This window comes from Conger conger, chromosome 4, assembly GCF_963514075.1.
Source record: "Conger conger chromosome 4, fConCon1.1, whole genome shotgun sequence".
NCBI classification, from domain to species: Eukaryota; Metazoa; Chordata; class Actinopteri; order Anguilliformes; family Congridae; genus Conger; species Conger conger.
The window spans coordinates 61,939,364-61,958,221 of record NC_083763.1 but is presented as its reverse complement, the minus strand read 5'-3'; the positions used below and the strand labels follow the sequence as shown (position 1 = coordinate 61,958,221).

Sequence of the window (18,858 nt, the reverse complement as noted above, 5' to 3'; positions counted from 1 at the left end):
GTTGACAAAATATGCCAATACCAGTCATCAGTAAACAATTATTTTTTCTCTCAAGCCACCTGCTATTTACTTTGTGAATATCAATAAGATATACTTTGGAATTCATTTGAACAATTCACCTCTAATGAGGAAGCGATGTTGATTAGCTATAAACTATTTACCCAGTGATCAACTGTTTCATCGTTTTCAAAGAAACTGAAAAACAAATCTGGAGTTGCATTCGCGTGCAAAAACAGGACATTTAAATCATCTCGACTTTGTTTGATCTTCCCGACCATGCCCCATGCCACGTCTTGTGCAGCGGTTATGTTGGAATGGACCATTTAAGGTCCGAGTTTACGAACGCTTAAGAGGGACGCGCTTTCCTTACCCACGCTGAAGGCTGTGATAAAAAAAAACAACATCAGTATTTGTTTGCGCCAGCAATAATATTTTCAAACAGTTACGTTGATTGCAACATCCCGAGTTCAGTTTAAAATATAAAGTTTGCCGAGTTCAATGACGTTTACCTCCCCTTCGGGTTGGCCGCATCCATTGTTTATAGTAAAGTGGGTGTCTGGTTTCTTATTACGAACAGTGAAGGCGAAACGGGAAAAAATAGATACTGTATCCTGAGTCCAGAGGGAGGCACAGAATTATAGTTGAGACAGATACAGTCATTTGACTGTCGCTGAGGATAACTCGCTGATACTGGGATTACTGCAACTTTACATTGAGCTCATCGTACTGTCTGAGCAATCCCTTAAACTGGTTGACTTGCTGCAACGTCCCAACTAGATGAACTGGAATAGCGGGATACCTTACTTCGTAAGTCATATGAAAATGTCATTATTTTAGTAATAGACTGAGATTCTTTGAAGTAGTTGATTGAGAGGCGCGATTGCTGTATACGAAATGTGACATTATCTGCTACCTTTCACTTCAGGAATGTTGTTAATAATTAGTGTATTGATTAATGACTTAAACGTCTGCATTCTGCAATTATTTTCCCAACGCACTTTGAAGAATGGCAGTGAATTATGTTACTCTCCTATATATGTGACGTATTTTACAGGATCTGCAATGTCAATAGTTTTTACCTCCATTTTCAACAGAAGGTATTACTTATATAGTTAGAAGTTAGTTGATTTTAGCTTATTACAGAGGTAACGGGTAACGTGAGACTTATGCTATATGAGCAGACAAACAAAAAAAATCGCTGATATGTCGTTTGTATAACCTATAATCGACATTTTAGTAGAAATAATATAATTTTGAAACAATATCTTATAGCAGTATTTGCCCAGAGAGTATTGTATTTTCATATGTGTATTGTTATCAGTTAGTATTTTACACTTTCACCGCAAGGTGGTGGTAACAGAGAGAATATTTTCTGCCCCGTCAAACGGTTGCTCAGAATAATAATAATAATTAAAATTCGCTGTGGAATTTCACTAGCATAGTCTAATTGCATGCATTTGGCCAAACTTTATATTTCAGTATTGCGTAAACACCGTTGGGATTTGTCTTTGCCATAGGCTTGAACTGTTCTGTTTGAAGTGTTTTATGATCATTGTAAAAAACAAACTTGTTTGCTACAAAGATACAATTTATAGAATACCAAGATGTTCACTGTACCAAGAATATCCTCGATTCCACATCCATTTAATCATTCTTTTAAAATCCATGGTCAGGTCAATCTAGGAAAATCTCCAGGCAGTTTATATTGACTGTTAGGTGAGGGGTCATTCTCCAAGTTGTAAACTGTTATTGTTTAAACAGTAAACCAGAGTTTAGCAGATGTGCATTGTTTGTATCTGTAGTAGCCTATCATTACTAAACTTGAATGTTCTTATACAAATCGCATCTTAACAGTTCTGCTTTCATAATTTAAACACTCCAGTACACTATTATTTTATCATATAATTTGTTGAACACTTACACAAAATGCTCTTGGGTTTGATCATAAAGAGCATCCTTTTGGAGAGTGAGTTTTTGGGATGATGCACCTTCCCTGGTCGCAGAGTGGCATGGAATTAACTAAGACAATAGACAGAATCACTACCTAGGGAAGGAAAACTTCACTTGGGTGCCAGATTACAATTGATTCAGGTAAACTGACAAACTTCTCTTTGATTGTTAGGCTGTATTTGTTTTGAAATCTTGATTTGTCATTACTTTGACACTGACTGTAGCTTTGACAAAGTTTATCATAGTTTCTCCTGTATTTGCAATGCTTTTTTAAAATTATTTGTAGATGTTCTCATGAAGCAATTCCAGTTTCTAGCAGTACGTATTTATTAGGGGATGCTGTGATAGACTTGTTTATTTCATGTTCAGACCACCTGCCATGCTTTAAATGTTGCTCCACAGAGTTAGTGGAAAAAGTGTGACCCTGAACCAGATGGTGAAATTACTTTCCAATCTTAGGAGAAGGGGGTTCACAGTGTTCACCGTTTCATAGGGACCTGATCACGAAACTCCCTGAAGATATTAGAATGGAGAAAAAGGGAAAGTGCTGAATTGCAAAATTATCTCCTAAAATACCTTTAGGCAATGTTACTGGTGTATATTACTGTACCTCGCTGGGATACATTTAGTTGATGAAACTGAGCACTGTCTGTAGAAAACAAAGTGCAGAAAATGTCCGTCCTTCTAGAAATGCACACATTTGAGATGAGGGAACCATTACCAAGATTGATGCCTTTGGTGTTATAGTGAGAATATTTTTAGTAAACACAATGACAGTAAACACAGCTGCACTTACAGAATTGCGGTATTATGCTGACCTGACAGTCATTACAGGGAAAAACAGGAGTTTGTCTTTTTTCTCTTGAATTACCAGATCTTCAAGACATGATATGCAACAGTTTAAAATAGCATGCATTTACTGTATATTGTTGGATATCATGCTTACGGTTTCGATTTCCTTGCAATTGCCCATGAACTACAGAATTATGGCAGTACTCTAGAAAAAAATAAACATCATTTGGAATATAGATGGTCTACAAAAGGATTTGTGGACTGCAATTTGTGTTTTTACAATCATGCTACACAGTATGATGACATGTTTAATAAAGTCACATTTCCAAGTCAACACTACTAATCCAGCCACCAATTGTGGGATTTATTGCCCTGTCTGGGAGCTTCATGGCTTCTGCAATTTACCAACACCTTGATTTGCCAAATAAAATATAAAACATAAGAAGGCTACTTAAACAGAAAGCTACAGAAGGTAACACACAATGTATGTAGTTACCAAGCTATGCGAATTAGGCTTTACATATACTTAAGTTTGGGAAAGTTGCAATGACATTATTTGTATGGTGTTAATTGCTCTTAATATTCATGCAGTCTTATTTTAAATGTGGTTGGTTTGGTTGGAGTAAATACAAATTATTTTAATATTTCATTTGTATGTACTGAATATTGTCAATAGCCTTATACAAAGGGGCAGAAATAATTTGTATTTAGAAATACAAATTATAAAAAATCTTAGAATCTTGAAATTCTAACAGTTCAAATACATTGCATTAAAAGATAAACTTCGGAAGAAAACAGGCATTACTGAGAAGTTGTTGAGTGTTTTGTGAAGGGGTTTCTTGTTTATGTACCTTGATATTGAATTATGTTGATTATTAAAAAGACATTTCGTCTAAAAAATAAATGTGTATGGGTACGAGTTGGTGATATCAAATACTTCAAACCCTCTCCAACATTTGTACAGAAGAAACTATAAACTGATGTATACACTGCAAACTGATGTATACTCCAAGTAGTGTATACATCAGTTTGTATAGGCTGTAATATAGAAACAAAAACTGGCACCAGTAAAAAAAGCACCAGTTGTGATTTTTTTTTTTTTTTTGCTGATATATTTTTCCTGCACACTACTGTCTCAGTTGATAATAGAATCATGATTGTCAAAGTGAGGCAGTCTATGGCAGGTTATTTCAACAGTCTGCCCTGGCCTGCAGGGACACTTTTCTCTACAATCAGGTTTGTGCTTTGGCTATAATTTAGACAGCTTCCTTGCTTCTTCTTTTTTTTGTATAATAAAAAAGTTCTGTTGGTTGTAAATAAGCCTTTTCTTTTTCCCTTCATCCAGTTCTTGAGATATGGCAATGTTACTATGGTTACTTCTTTGCCCCTGGGAGGGAGCTGAAGTGCCCACGATGCACCATGGAGATTGCAGGAGAAAGTGTTTGCAAAATGAAAGTTTATTGCCTGCTGACTTTAAAGGTTCAAATTATTCATGTTTTATGGGGTTCCCATGGTGACTAAAGAAGGCTGCAAAAATGTTTCATTGTGTACTATGCTATACACTCAGTGACCACTTTATTAGGTATTTATTAGACTTACAGTATTGGTCCACTTAGAGGTTTGACAGGTTGTGTGTTCAGAGTGTGATTATTTGTGTTACTGTCACCTTCCTGACAGCTTTGACCAGTCTGGCCCTTCTCCACTGACCTCTCTCATTAACAAGGCGTTTTTTCATGCAGAACTGCTGCTCACTAGATGTTTTCTGGTTTTTCTGTAGAACTCTAGAGTCTGTTGTGCATGAAAATCCCAGGAGATCAGCAAGAGATATTCAAACCACCCTGTCTGGCACCAACAATGGTCAAAGTCACTTAGATCACGTCTTCCCCATGCTGACATTCGGTCTAAAAAACTGCTGAACCTCTTGACCATGCCTGCATGCTTTTATGTATTTAGTTGCTGCCCCATGATTGGCTTGATTAAATATTTGCATGAACAAACTGGTGTACAGGTCTATGCAGTAAGACCTTGCACAATCCTAAAAGTAACAGGAGCACAAGCTTTACCTATATGACTTCAGCGTATAAGTCAGCGTACTACGAGCAGTTTACATGAATTAATCAATCACCTTCAAACACGCATTTCTGCATCTTGTTTATCTCCATCTGAAGTGGCGGAACAGCAGATGCAGATGGGAGACATGATTAACAGTAACATGTTGGAGCCTTGGGTGTGCATCACCATTCAATATTTTTAAGTGGCCTTTCTTCTAAACACAAGCCTATTAACATGTTGACTGACTGTGAAACTGTCTGTTGATTTCAACCATATATCTGGGAGTCTCTGGAGTATGAGCCAAGAGATTAAATGGCATATAGCCTGCATAAAAATATAATAATAGGTCTCTGATAAGAGGTTTAGCTCTACTACTATATTGCATAGATGTTGCTGTGCTATTTTTGTGCTATTAGTTTAGTGATATGGTGTTGCTGTTACAGGACTTATAAGTAAGTCATGGTGTGTCATAGCCTCTATTGGCACTTGCCCCTCTGTGTTTATTTTTAATAACATCACATTTTTTCAGTTACATTTTAGCAACTTAGACTTAACATAATTTGTGAACTTTTTCTGGATCATTTGTTAGATCTGTTTTAGAAATAGCAGGTTCTTGCCACAAAGTGATTCAATGCAAGGTCATGTCTAGCACCCTTTTTAAATATACTCCCAAAGTTCACACGACCTTAATGACCTATGACAGGGAACAGTTTTGACCCCTGCAGAAACTCTTTGGGGAATGCATTCATTGTGCTGTAACTGGACTCTGTCTGTGACCAAAAGAGCAAACCCATAAAACTGCTTTGCCGTTAAGTTGTTAAGATTCCAGCCAGGTGCTCAGCTGACCCCGATCTGCATTGTGCTGGCCTGTGGGAGTGATGGCTTAATATGTGTTTTCCTGGACTGGGGTGAAATTGAGTTGTTGGTAGTTCTCTCAGTGGTCTCTGATGCTGACTCCATCCATCATCACTGCCAGTGCTCCAGGATATGTGCAAATCTGGCACAGGGGGCAGGGCCTCAGAGGGTCTCGAGATTGATTCAGAGAGCCATGAGTCTGCTCCCTGGCCGGCAGAGACTGAGTCCACAGAAACTCCTTAATGAGTGGGACAGGCAGGTGGTCTGCCAGCAGGCTGCACACGTCTCGTTTTGACATGGCTGGCTGTTCTCATGGCAGAACCGGGGGGCCACATCTCGCAAGGCCCACACTTGCTTTGGCCTGCACAGCGGAGGGATAACATGCAGAGTTTTCTTCATCCTCAACGGTGGTCTGAATGGAATGCCAAGGATCAGTTGATTTTAACCCACTTCACTTCAAGCACAGACTTGCATAGCGTTTCCCTGAGCCAGCCCGAGTGGCTGTATGGCACAGGATGGTGTAACATTAATAGGAAACCCTAATGAGAATGTCTGCACATCCTCAAAGGGAACATGGGAATTATTGATGATATACTATTAAGTAAGCAGGTGTTTGAAAGGTGTGGCCATGCCATGCAATAACAGTTTTCCAAATTCTTGATAATGAATGAAAATTTGAGTTCACTGCCTCACAAATAAATACAATTTTGCAAAAAAATAGTCAACAACCTTAATTAATTTGAGTAATAAAATAGTAGATACAGGAATACTCTGTGGTAACATTACATGACTCAATACATCTATGTAAGTCTAAAATGATAGATAGAATGTAACAATTAAAAAATATATATATAGCACAGGAATAAGAAGACCAGTTACGATGTGCTTAACATTCAAAGCTATGGCGATATAGAAATTAGATGCTACTCAACCAATAATAAACAATCAAAAAGGAATGCTTGTAATTCTATTTTCATTTACTCATCTTGCCTAGCTGCTTTTGAGAATACAGAGACTGAATACAAGGGTGGCTTCTTGGTTTTTTTCAGGAAGCTTATTGTTCAAGCTTATTGTGAAGCACGGCATTGTGATGGTGTTTCTAATGTGTTTCTACATACATGCTTTATTGAACAGAACATATGCATCTTTCTTGACCGGCAACTACTAAAATATTTCATGATTTATCATTTACCACTCATAGTTTTGATTAGCATTATGAATTGTCTGAAATGGAATACAGCATCTTATTCCGCTTATAATATATGTGAAGTAGACCATTAGTTGAAAATGTGGCCTTTGCATTTTATCCCGACAGACCACCAACTGATCAATGCAAAAAACTTCAGACACTTCATATTTGAGCGGTCAACCTTTTGCTAACCTCATTTTAGAGGCTGATACTTTGAGTGAAGAAAAAGGCCATATACTGTATGCTGTGCAGTTTAAATGTGTGTGTCTCGGAAGGATAAGTCCATGAGGGATCAATAAGAGTTTTGTTCTCTTGTGGGATGAGTGTAGTTCATTTTAAAACCTGAAATTAATTTTCAAGCAGTCAATCTGAGTCATACATATCCGCAGAATGCAGTCGGCCACAAGGTTCCCTAATGCACTGGGGAGAAGAAAAATGCATTTAAGGAAGGAAATGCTTAAGCCTATACTAAGTACTTGTGCAGAGTGTCTTGGTTGGATTGATTTCTGAAGTAAATCAGATCAAATAGTGTATTTGTATTTTCCTGGAGCAGCGCATATCTACCATTTTAATCTGAATAAGTATTGTGAACTGACTGGTTTGAATGGGACTGCCTCTGTAAAAGTGAACCCTCCATGTGGGCATGGGTCCATGTTTATATCACACACTGCAATGCGTCCACCTATTTCTGTCCTGTCCTGCTGTCCAACGGGTCACAGCTGAGGATCTCAGCACTGCAGCATTAGGCTGAAGGCCGGAAGGAGGAGATAAGGTTTCACGCATGGCCAAGCTGAGATCATACATACAATATTGAAAATATAATCCCAGCAGACTGTTAGCACTTTTTGGGTTCCCCTAAATGCAATTTGCCCATGTGGTGGGACGGCACTCCCCTTCCTTGGCCCAGACCAGGGTTGTTCCAGGTGAACTGTAAGGACTGTAAGCTAGGCCTGTGCCTCTCTTGCTATTACAGCCAGGTAATTCCCTGCAGACTGGGAACACTTTTCAATCGCTGGCCTGAGCCCCTTTGTGGGGTTCCAATCCTATCCACATAATGGTGCCCTAAAACAAACAATTATCCTACTGTTATCCACACTGGGAGCACTGTTTCTCTATGGGTGCTTTGTTGCTGGAGGCAATGAATTTAAAATAACTGTTTACTCCTCTGGGAGGCAAAAGCAGGGTGCAGCATGTTGAACAAGCGGTGTAAATCAAGTTCAGTGTCAGTGAACAATTGTTTCGCTGAGTGCTGGTGATCTTCCAATATTCTTACCACCAGGAGTTTTCCCATCCAGCACAACACATGCTTTTATAACCTACTACAGTATATAAGCCCAGGTCCTCTGAGGCACAATAACAAGTTCGTTCTATTGCCTCTGGCTCTCATTTGCTGACAGACAGAAGCAACTGTGACTTCTTGGCTGTGGCTGGATTGGTGGCCTTTTCCTCTGTCTGTCATTACGCTGACATCTCAAGAGGGTAGGGCAAACTTGTTGTGGGGTCAAGCAAAGCGGCCATGAAATTGAGCTGAAGTGAAAGATACTTTTGTGCTGCGTACACTTCAAGCTGTAATGCATTCAGATACGGTGGATTTTCTCCTTTGTTGAAAGAGGTCCTCTGATATTTGCTGGTCTGCTTTGTGTAAAAGAATTATTTCACGGGTCTGGCTTCCATCACATAGGAACAGTTTGAGGGCAGCCTGCAAACCCTTTTCAACAGAGCAGTTTGTCTAATGGTTCCTTTTGGCAAATTGTATGGGCTAAATGCCATTGGGTGTTAAGTAGCAAAAAATGATTGTGACCGCAGGCAATTACTTGGGGCCACCAAAGCCAAAATGTGCACAGATGTTCTCATGTCGGCTGTGATATCAGGCTTATTGCTCACTGCAAGGACACAGGTTGTGATTGCCTACTTGGCTTGTCACTATAAAGACTTTCTGCTTAAAAAAGACATTAATACTCTCATCTGGTCTTAATTTTTTTTTTTATGGTAGAATCGATTAATTCTTTATTTGGCAATGAAATTAAGGCTATTATCACCCTTATTAAAATTCTGCTTACTTGCTACTATGTCCTCTAGATTCTGTTCTTCTTAGACTTCTCAGCATTTAGAATAAAAATGTAAGTAGAGAAAGTCCTTCACTTTTTTTTGTTGATATTCATACTTTGTGTGGATCTATTGCTCATTTGTATTTCATTATGACCTGTCATATGACATTGCACTTTCTCCATATCAAATGTTTCAGAGAGGTCAATTATAATATATGTATTATGAAGCAGTAATGTGTTACCAGGACTTCATTTGTTACTTTTACAATTGAAACAATCTGTTGCTCTTATTACTATATATCTACTGTACACTGTACATTCAAATTCATATCCTGAAGGGGATTCTCTGAAGGCATGTGACTCACAGAACAGCAGAACACCACCAATGTGAAAGTAACTTGTTTAGCTCGCAGCCATTTGGGGTTAAATGCTTTCAGTCTATGCTGAGCTTGTGTGAGAGAGACACACCTGGAAACCACATGTGTCCCTTCCAGTTAATGCTGGGGGGAGGGGGAGTCTGGTGGGAGAGTTGTACAGTTACTGAACTAAACGGTAGCTGGCTCATTAAAGCATTATTTGTGCTCATAGTTCCCTAGATGAGGACAGAATGAAGGCATGCTCACATGAGCACGCTAGGGGACGATGCAAATTACATATTGACTAGAAATCATGTTTTCATTGTTTTGTTCCTAAACAACTACTGTGAGTTAATTTGCCAGTCTTTTTATTTTATTTTTTATTTTTAAAAGCATACATTTTGAGTGTTGACTGAAGAGATCCCAAAATGGCAAAATGTGACCCTGGTAGATATCTTCCTCCTGTTGTACAGTGTAAACACAATATCCCCCATTAAATGAGCATGGACATCAGCACTGAGGTAGGGTTATGGCATCACAGGACTATTATGAGGAAATGAACTTGACTGCTTCTGAACATAAGAAACAGGAATCATAGTCCCATTCTAAGTGTGTCATTGGTGCCTAAGAACATAAAGGCAATGAAGTGTAACGACATTTTTCAATTGCCTAATGGATTAATGGAATTTTAGAGTTGTGTGCCTCCATTCTCTTTAATGACAAATATATGAAAAGACCTAGCGCAAGTATGTTTACACTAAAGCTGCTCAGTATGGATATAAGCTGTGTGAGGTACCGGCTCATGTATAACATGCGCAAAGTACCATTTCCCTCAAGACTTGTGTTAAGGAACTGAATAGTCCTTGCTATTGCAGCTGTGTCCATCAACCACCCCTTCCTCTGCCACCATTGACTACATTGAGATGTTTTCCTAACCTGATTCAATTACCACTGGGGAAGATGTAAGAGGCCACAATGTTATGGCATGTGGTCTGTTATTTATGGATATCCCAGGTGCTCTTTATGGCTTGTAATACACCCCCCACCCCCCACCCCCACCCCCACCCCCCCAAAGCGAGGAGCAGAGAGCGTAGGTCAGCATTGCGCCTGGAAGTCATTATGTTATCTCATGTCTTAAGTGTGCGCTAACCTTACTGAATCTATATTAAGGATCGTTCAAGGCTTTCCAAATGAGGCCTACTGAATAAATGCTTATTTATTTAAGTGAGACTAAACATATGTGAATGGCAATTTATAGTCTCATGAAACTTTAAATTGAAAATAAATAACTTATTCAAATATTAAAATGAGAGAGAGAGAGAGAGAGAGAGGGCCATTTTATTTTATTTTGAAGAACGTAGGCACTTCAAGGTCCTGGACTTTTTCCTAGTGGGTCCTAGAACAGGCAGTCTCCATGGCATCTTTCATAGAAAGCATACAATTTGTGGTATGTTGTGCTAAGGTCATTCACCAAGCCTTATTTCACTTACCAGTCACTGCCAACCATAGATCTCTGGTGTGTCTTAAAGATGACAGAGTGGTGTTGGCTATAGATATCCCACAATGTACGAAATAGGTAGCAAAGTCAGAGTCTGGAGAGAAGTATTTTGCAGGTTTTGTTATTTGGTTTGTGCAGAAAAACCGATAAGATGTTTACAATGGCGAAGTCCACTGTTGCTTACCTCAGATGCTCCACTCTTTACCCTCAGACTTCAAACCAATCAACATGTTATTACTTTGAGGCACTGGATTGATTTCTTTCCACAGCGAAGAATATAAAAATAAAGTATTTGTTTCCATGGGTTACCACCCAGCGCTTTGTCTAAAAAGCGAAAGACAAACAAGTATCTTCTCAGAATGTGTGGGATGGGTGGCCTCAACGCAACATGATTTCTTGACTTGACTGTAGAGACAATAACACAGCTGCAATAAACAAATCAACTGTCACTTCAATGGGAGATGCACCACTGTGGGGCTCCTGCACCCAATCTGAGGCACTCTTTAAAACAGGGGCTAGTCTGGGACTCCTGCGAAGCAGGAACATCTGCTCCCACTTTGAAACAGTGCCGCATGCACAGGCCTGTGGGCCTACATCAAAAGGAGAAGGAAACCTGCAGTTTGGGCTGAAGGTCAACCTGGCAAGGCTAGCTCTGGTAAGGCTAGCTCTGGCAATGCTGTGAATGTACATTAAAGCAAAACAAATTAAGTAGATACTTATTAGGCTTATTTTTTAGACTTATTGGTCTTCTGCTGCAGTACAATATCCTCTTAGAGGTTTGACGCATTGTGTTCTGCATACCACTGTTGTATTTGCGTTATTTGCGTTACTGTCACCTTCCTGTGAGCTTCAACCTGGCCCTTCTCCTCTGAACTCTCACATTAACAAGGCATTTTTGCCCGCAGAACTGCAGCTCATTGGATGTTTGTTTTTCTCACACCATTCTCTACAAACTCTAGAGACTCCCAGGAGATCAGCAGTTTCTAAGATAGTCAGACCACCTTGTTTGGCATCAATAATCATTCACAAAGTCACTTTGATCACATTTCTTCCCCATTCTGACATTTGGTCTGAAAAACAGCTGAACCTCTTGACCATGTCTACATGCTTTTATGTATTTAGTGGCTGCCACATTGGCAGATTAAATATTTGCAGTAACAAGCTGGGGTACAGGTCTACCTAATAAAGTGCTCAGTGAGTGTATATTTGCATGTGCTGTGTGGGTGGGAGGTGGCAATGGGGCAGGATTCAGATGAAGCTATGGAAGAACAGGAGCCACTGGCCTGTGTAGGCATAAAAGGAATTTCCCTCAGGCCTAATTAAACAACAAAGCCTTCTGCTTCTCACACCTGGTCTTTACCAATGTCTGATTCACAAGAGTGGAGCGTGCATTCTGAAAATGATTATAGACCCCCCACTGTTCCATTGGGATGCCGTATTAGAATTTCTTGAATTAAAAATATGCCTTGTATGGTATCTTTTTTGTGCAGCTAGAAAATTACTTTTAATAACACAGATTAGTCTTGCCCTAGGATCAGATGCATCTGGTCCTTGTTAGCGGTTTTTAGTCTGTGAGTGTGTTGTTATTGTGTGAAAAATTATGATCCACGCAGAGAACCTACACATGATTCATTGAGGTATGTTGAAGGAAAAGGAATTCATACAGCAGTTGCAGGGAACATAAGGTACGGAATTTCAGCTGTGTTGGCCATGACTGGTTTCATTTTTTACTTTTTTCCTCTCTTTTTGGCATGCTGTGCTTGCCATTTGATATGGTGGTATGTCATCTGCCAGGCTTTGTATAGATCATCTATAAGGCACACTGCAGCTTCTCCATAAGACATGATCATTTTGAAATGTATCCACAGAATGGTGTTTGAGAAAGAGAAAGGTGCCATATTACCACTTCTCTTTTTACAGAGTAGCCTTACAGTATGTGGACATGTTTAAACAGCCCTCTTTTACATTGCTGCCTTTGTGGGAAGTGTGCCCTGGAGACTCTAAATTAATTAGGTTCCCTGTTAAATACTCTCTCTATAAAATAAGTGAAAGTTCAGTGTCAAAGTCAGCCTGAATTAATCATTTCAGTTGTGCGAGAGTTCTAATTATCTTTGGGTAATATCTTTAATATATCAAAGCTTTCACCGGTCTTCTCAACTGAGTAGGAAACAACGCAGAACACGGCAAGTGGTGCAGTGGCCGATCTGGAAACTTTTACATGGGGCATCGAAAGGGTAACCGCGTTTTGCTGAGTGTTGGGCATGTGGTGGTGGTGGTGGGGAGGGTTCTGGTGACTTCGGAAGGATACTGTATACTGTATCAGCCACGATGCACATTCGTGAATTAATAAAGGACACATAACACAAGCGTGTCAAACCTCTAAGTGGATAGGCTACAGCAGCAGAAGACCAAAAAGTTAAAAAAAAAAGTCTAATAAATACCTAATAAAGTGCTCACTAACTGTTGTTGTGTATGGTTCGATGATTATAGATAACAGATTTTCTTGTGTTGACATTGCCAAGCTAGGATTGGGCTCCAAACTGGCCAGCTAGATTTTTCATTGTGTTTCTTTGGAGTATACAGAAAGCCCAGAAAGCTTGCAGAGTTTAATTTCCTGCATTTAACTACTTTCTTTGCATTTTACCGCCTGCATTGTCATTCGCAGAAATTGCTACAGTCGGGGAAGGTGGGGTGGCAAGCACAATGAAGGGGCTAGCAGGGCTACCTGAAATGGCTTTCATTACATATGATTACATAGCCAATGTCAATGTCAGGACAAGCCACTTTTTGGCTCACATTTTAAGTTGCTGATGCTATTGCTATATGGGATTTTTCTAACTAGTCAATTTGCAATTACCACAATGAATGCTGAGCACATTTTAACACATCTCCTAATGGCAGCTTGGCGGAACCGCAGGAATGGGCAACTACAGCTGTCAATATTTTACAGGCCCTGATTCATTTGGATTAACACATAATGTATGGTCTTTTGAGCCTTTTGGGTAGACTTTCTTCCTGGTAATGATTTCAATGAAGTGATTAAGAGCTGACTTTGAAAGTAAACTTGTGATACTTGTGGCCCTAAAGGACCCGTGTTTTGGCTCCTTGATGTACAGCCTTAATACTGTAAGCAGAAAAAGCTATTACAGGATTTATCAGATGGGCAGTTCATAGATCTGATAGATGCAGAGTTCTTTTGTGTTTCTGGAGGGAACACTGAGTGCAGCAAAACATCTCATTTCATTTTGTAATGATGAAATAATTCTTATATTTTAGACAATATGCAGTAAAGGCAGTGGAAAAAAATGTTGTGTATTAATTATTCATTTTCTGGTCTTGCAGGCAATTTTTCCACTTTGCTGAGGTACTGTTGCTTTCTTACTATAACATTCAGGTTATAAAGTATATCAATTTACTGAGTTTATCTTTATAAATCATGGAAAAGGGGGGATATGATGAGTATCTCATGAATTAGCACACATGTGACTTACTGGACTACTGAACTATATTTTTTGAGGCTGCAGCTATGTGTAAATTCAAACTGGATGATGTTTCATCTTCTTTAGTTTTTTTTTTTTTCTCAAATACAGATTCCACTGGGAATTATTCTGTTCATATGAGTATAATTATCTTCTAGTATTTCCTTAATTGGTATCCCCCTACTTGAGGAAAACATATTTGCATACTGTATTTGTAATTGCTAGGTTTCAAAGAGAATAGACTTAATTGGATTTATTTGCTCTCCTTCTGGGATGTAAAATGAGGTTAATAAGCTGTCATTTCAAAAGGAAACCTACCTCTGGAACATCTGATAAAGAGTAGAAAGATAAAGGGGTTTGTTTCAGCGGCAGCATGTCTAAGCACTATCAGTCTATAAACACTGGCCAATTATAATTTTTTTTGTTTACATCTATGTGGTCCAGTCTGCATTGTTCACTAAGGTTTTCTTAGGCCACAATTGGTAATATGTTTGGCCTCAGTCCTAAATAGCTGCTGTGAACCTGAAAATTGAGGAAAAAACATGCGTCATGTTCTGGTGCATAGGCCTTTCCTAACATCCATCCATCCATCCATTATCTGAACCCGCTTATCCTGATCAGGGTCGCAGGGGGGCTGGAGCCTATCCCAGCATACATTGGGCGAAAGGCAGGAATACACCCTGGACAGGTCGCCAGTCTATCTCAGGGCACACACACCATTCACTCACACACTCATACCTATGGGCAATTTAGACTCTCCAATCAGCCTAACGTGCATGTCTTTGGACTGTGGGAGGAAACCGGAGTACCCGGAGGAAACCCACGCAGACACGGGGAGAACATGCAAACTCCGCACAGAGAGGCCCCGGCCGACGGGGATTCGAACCCAGGACCTCCTTGCTGTGAGGCGGCAGTGCTACCCACTGCACCATCCGTGCCGCCCTCCTTTCCTAACAGTTAAATTTAAAGAGTAAGGAAACTGGTTAGCAGTCAAGGCCCTCTCTTTCAATAAGCATAATGAAGTGTAACCTGCATTTATTACTAAATATTTTCTGCGTCTTTCAAAAGAGAAAATTAAATTGTGTGTAATAAATGAAAATATGTTCTACGAGGTCTGACTGTAGAGTATTAAAGCCAGCTGGCTTGTGTATTTCTGTGTGTATGTAAACATGTGTCCATTGTAGCAGAGTGTAAGCATGGGCTGCCAGATCTTCAGCTTCATAGTGAATTCTAGGGTATCGCCATCAGTATAAGTTAGCATAAGTATCAGTATTAAAAAAAAACACACACACACACAATGGCCAGCTGCATGTACATGCTTCAAATGATTTTGGAGCTGGAAAAAAGACAGGCTGGCAGAAATAAATCAAGTGTCCGTTCAGTACTCATCCATCGAGAAGGGAAATGTCGTATACTGACTACAGGGTGGAACTCAATTGTCAGAAGGATTGGAGGTGCCCCCCCAAGTGAAACTAGTTTTCTGTTTTGTGCCACTGGTGTGTCTGTCAGCTCAACCCTCAGGACACAAACCCCCAAATCAAATCTGTTCCATTCTGCCGAGGCGTGTTGTCCGTCAGAGATCCAGCTCTCTCTTATTATCTCTGTCTCACTGCATTCTGCTGTTGTGTCTGCCAACCACCTTACTGTTTTCATAGGATAAATTACACCCTTTACGTGTGATTAATTGGTTCCACTGGTGCCGAGTAATTATTTATTATAGCATCCTCTTATCATATCTTCAGTTCAGACTCTATAAAGCAAGTATTTCCTAGATCAAAGAAGAGGTATTTTACATTTTGTCAGTTGTGGTAGTAGAGGCTGTATGGTATTTCTGACATTTAATTGTATAGTAGTTGGATTTGTTCGCTTGTTATTATCTTTGTGCTGAGCATGTGATTTGCAGTTGCATATTTTTGTCACCAAATGTTTTTCTTACTATTCTTTTAACATTTAACCGCCTGTGATTATCAGCCAGTCTCAGCATGCACAGAAAGTCAGTCCCACCACTGTGTGACACCAACATAAGCACAGCTAATTTGTTTCTAATCTATTCACTGTAAGAGAACTTGGAAGTTTAACTGTTCTTTGCATTTCTAACTGCCTTGCTGTTGTCAGTCTGAAAAGGCTGTACAGGAAATGAAAGCAGATACGTATGTTATTTGAAATGCACTGTCTGTTAAACTCATGAAGTTGCAGTTATTTATTTTGTGGAAAACCATGAACCAAGTGCAGGCGGTTTCCAATCCAGTGCTTGCTAATAATTCTATCATTCAGATGAGGATTTGCAAGTTGATATGCTTTGTTTCTTTTCAGAATTATGCATAAATATGTTTACATTGTCATTATTTTCAGAGTTTATTTTTTTATTTAAAAATGATGAGCCTTGATTGTATCTTATCTGAATCTTATGATTTTAAATAAAATCAAAGCTATTGTTTTGTTAGTATTAATTAAAATGAATTAAAGATAAGGGCCTCAAAAACATAATAGCGCTAAGACCATCATAAGACCCCTCACAAGATGCGTTGTTAATGATAATCTGTTTCCTAAATCTCTCTTAAATAATGTTAACAATGGGAGAACTCCTAGAACACACACTGTGTCACTCCTCCTTTCATGCCAGCTGACCCTTTTTGACCCTTTGGTTAAAGAACTAGTGAAGTTAATTACGTATCTTTTCATTTCATGTTGATTTCTTCTTTTTTGAAACTCCCCATAATGTTCAGGGATCTGTAAGTCTGTTTTTTAACTTATAACAATGTTAATTATAGCATTTTTACAAGTTATAAACAAGTCATTTGAACATAAAATGAATGGCAATGAACCATATCCATATGTATGAATGAGTATTGAGCTTTCTTCACTCAGTCACGCAGTGTAATATTCTCTAAATGTATTATTGTATATTAGATTGTTAAACATCTAGATTGCTTTATATGCTTGACAATTAGCCTGATCAACATCTTAAAAATATTTTAGCACCTATATATTTTCAGTACCTAGCAGGAGTCAGGTTTGCATGTCAGTGCATCATAAGTTCCATTGTTATCGAGAAACCGAGGCAAGATATTTCTGTCGCACCCTTCTGTAACCACTGTAAAGTGGAGCCATGCTTGATGTGACATGAATTTCATCAGGTGATGTGAATCTCCACAAAGGGAGAATTTTTCATTTCAACTCATACTTATCAAAGATGAATATCCTGGACTCATAATCCTTTTATCTTAAAATGTGCCTTTTTTTCGACCGCAATATATTGCAGTGGGACTCTCTGTGGTTTTAAAAAGTGAGAAGTTCAACTTTCCCTTGTTGACTGTAGGGTTATTTGGTACAGACTGCATGAATGTGTGTCTGCAGCTGGGAACAGTGATAGTATAATTTTCATAGGGCATCACCAAGCTCACTGTGGTCAAGCGTGTAATTAAACCAGTAAAACTGTCAAATCTTTTCAGCAATAGGCATTATGTTGCTTATCTCTGTTTAGCCAGGTAGAATGAGCCTGAAAGAGCATCATAGCTTCTTTTTCTTTTCTTTTTTTTGATAAGAGGAAGAGCTACAGTTATGGCCCTTCACGTTCACTGAGCACAAGGATATAAAAAAACATGTTTCCCTCCATCATGTGGCTTCCAGACAATAAAGCATTTTTGTGTGCTTTTCAGAATGATCATCTTCTGAATGATGTATTTGTGTGGACTGCAGCTGTTCACTGTTTTGTCATGAAACATGGTTTAGTTATTTTCAGGCAAGTGTCTAAACAAAGAAACAATCACAGGTAATCACTCATTTACAGCGTGGTCTAAAACATTCAAACAAAATTAGTGCTAGCAGTGACCAGCTGTCGCAGTCTTTAAAAACGATATTCAAGTTTCACTCTTTACTTGAAATTTCCTGATTATATCCTGCAAGTGGAGAATCTTGTCTCACTATCAGTTAGTGTGTTTACTTTGAGTTCTACATAGAAAGATAAAACATAAAAAGTAAATGAAAAGCCAGGTAACTGAGGGTTTAACTAGACTGAATTAGAACATTTATTGTGAGTTTGTCTATGTGCGTTCTGCAGATGACAATTTTATTTATTATAACCTGAGCAAATAAAGTTTGCTCTTCTAGCTGCATTTCCACCATTGAAAATATCGGTGATACAGTACATATCATAATATGATATATGATCTAATTATCTTAAGTGTGGCAGTCTTCTTGAAAAGTATATATTTAAGAGCGTACATACATTCAAGTGCACCTTAGATTACAGTAGAATGACCTTAAACTACACCACTGTATTTCTTGGCTGGAGGAGAGGATGTGTAATCCAGTTTTAGTCTTGATTCAAGGAGGGCATGACTTTTACTCAAGCCAGTTTCAAGTTTCAAGTCTGGAGGAGGGAGGTGTAGGGTTTGAACACAATATACAGCTTATAGTGGCAGTTTCAGTGGTAAATGTGTTTTTTGAAAAGGACAAGCCATCAACCTGCACCCTGAGGGCCTTCACAGCATGCTTGAACTGATTATTGGCTTCTGCTGTCTGGCTGTTTCATACAGTATCAATCACTGATCAATTAGATATGGGGTAAAACAGAACAACTGTTAGTGCTACTCTAAAGGACAAGAACACACATCAGAATCAAATACTTACATTGCAT

At 38.9% G+C, this 18,858-nt stretch overlaps 1 protein-coding gene across 2 annotated transcripts in view; it reads left to right on the top strand.

Annotated features, from left to right (window-relative positions):
• Window positions 1–596: 596 nt before the first annotated feature.
• Window positions 597–18,858, top strand: part of sema5a (sema domain, seven thrombospondin repeats (type 1 and type 1-like), transmembrane domain (TM) and short cytoplasmic domain, (semaphorin) 5A) — a 96,322-nt gene continuing 78,060 nt past the window's right edge. For both annotated transcript variants that reach the window (XR_009708538.1, XM_061238701.1), the window contains exon 1: window positions 597–807. The gene's annotated coding sequence lies outside the window, so the exon portion shown is untranslated. The remainder of the gene's footprint in view (window positions 808–18,858) is intronic.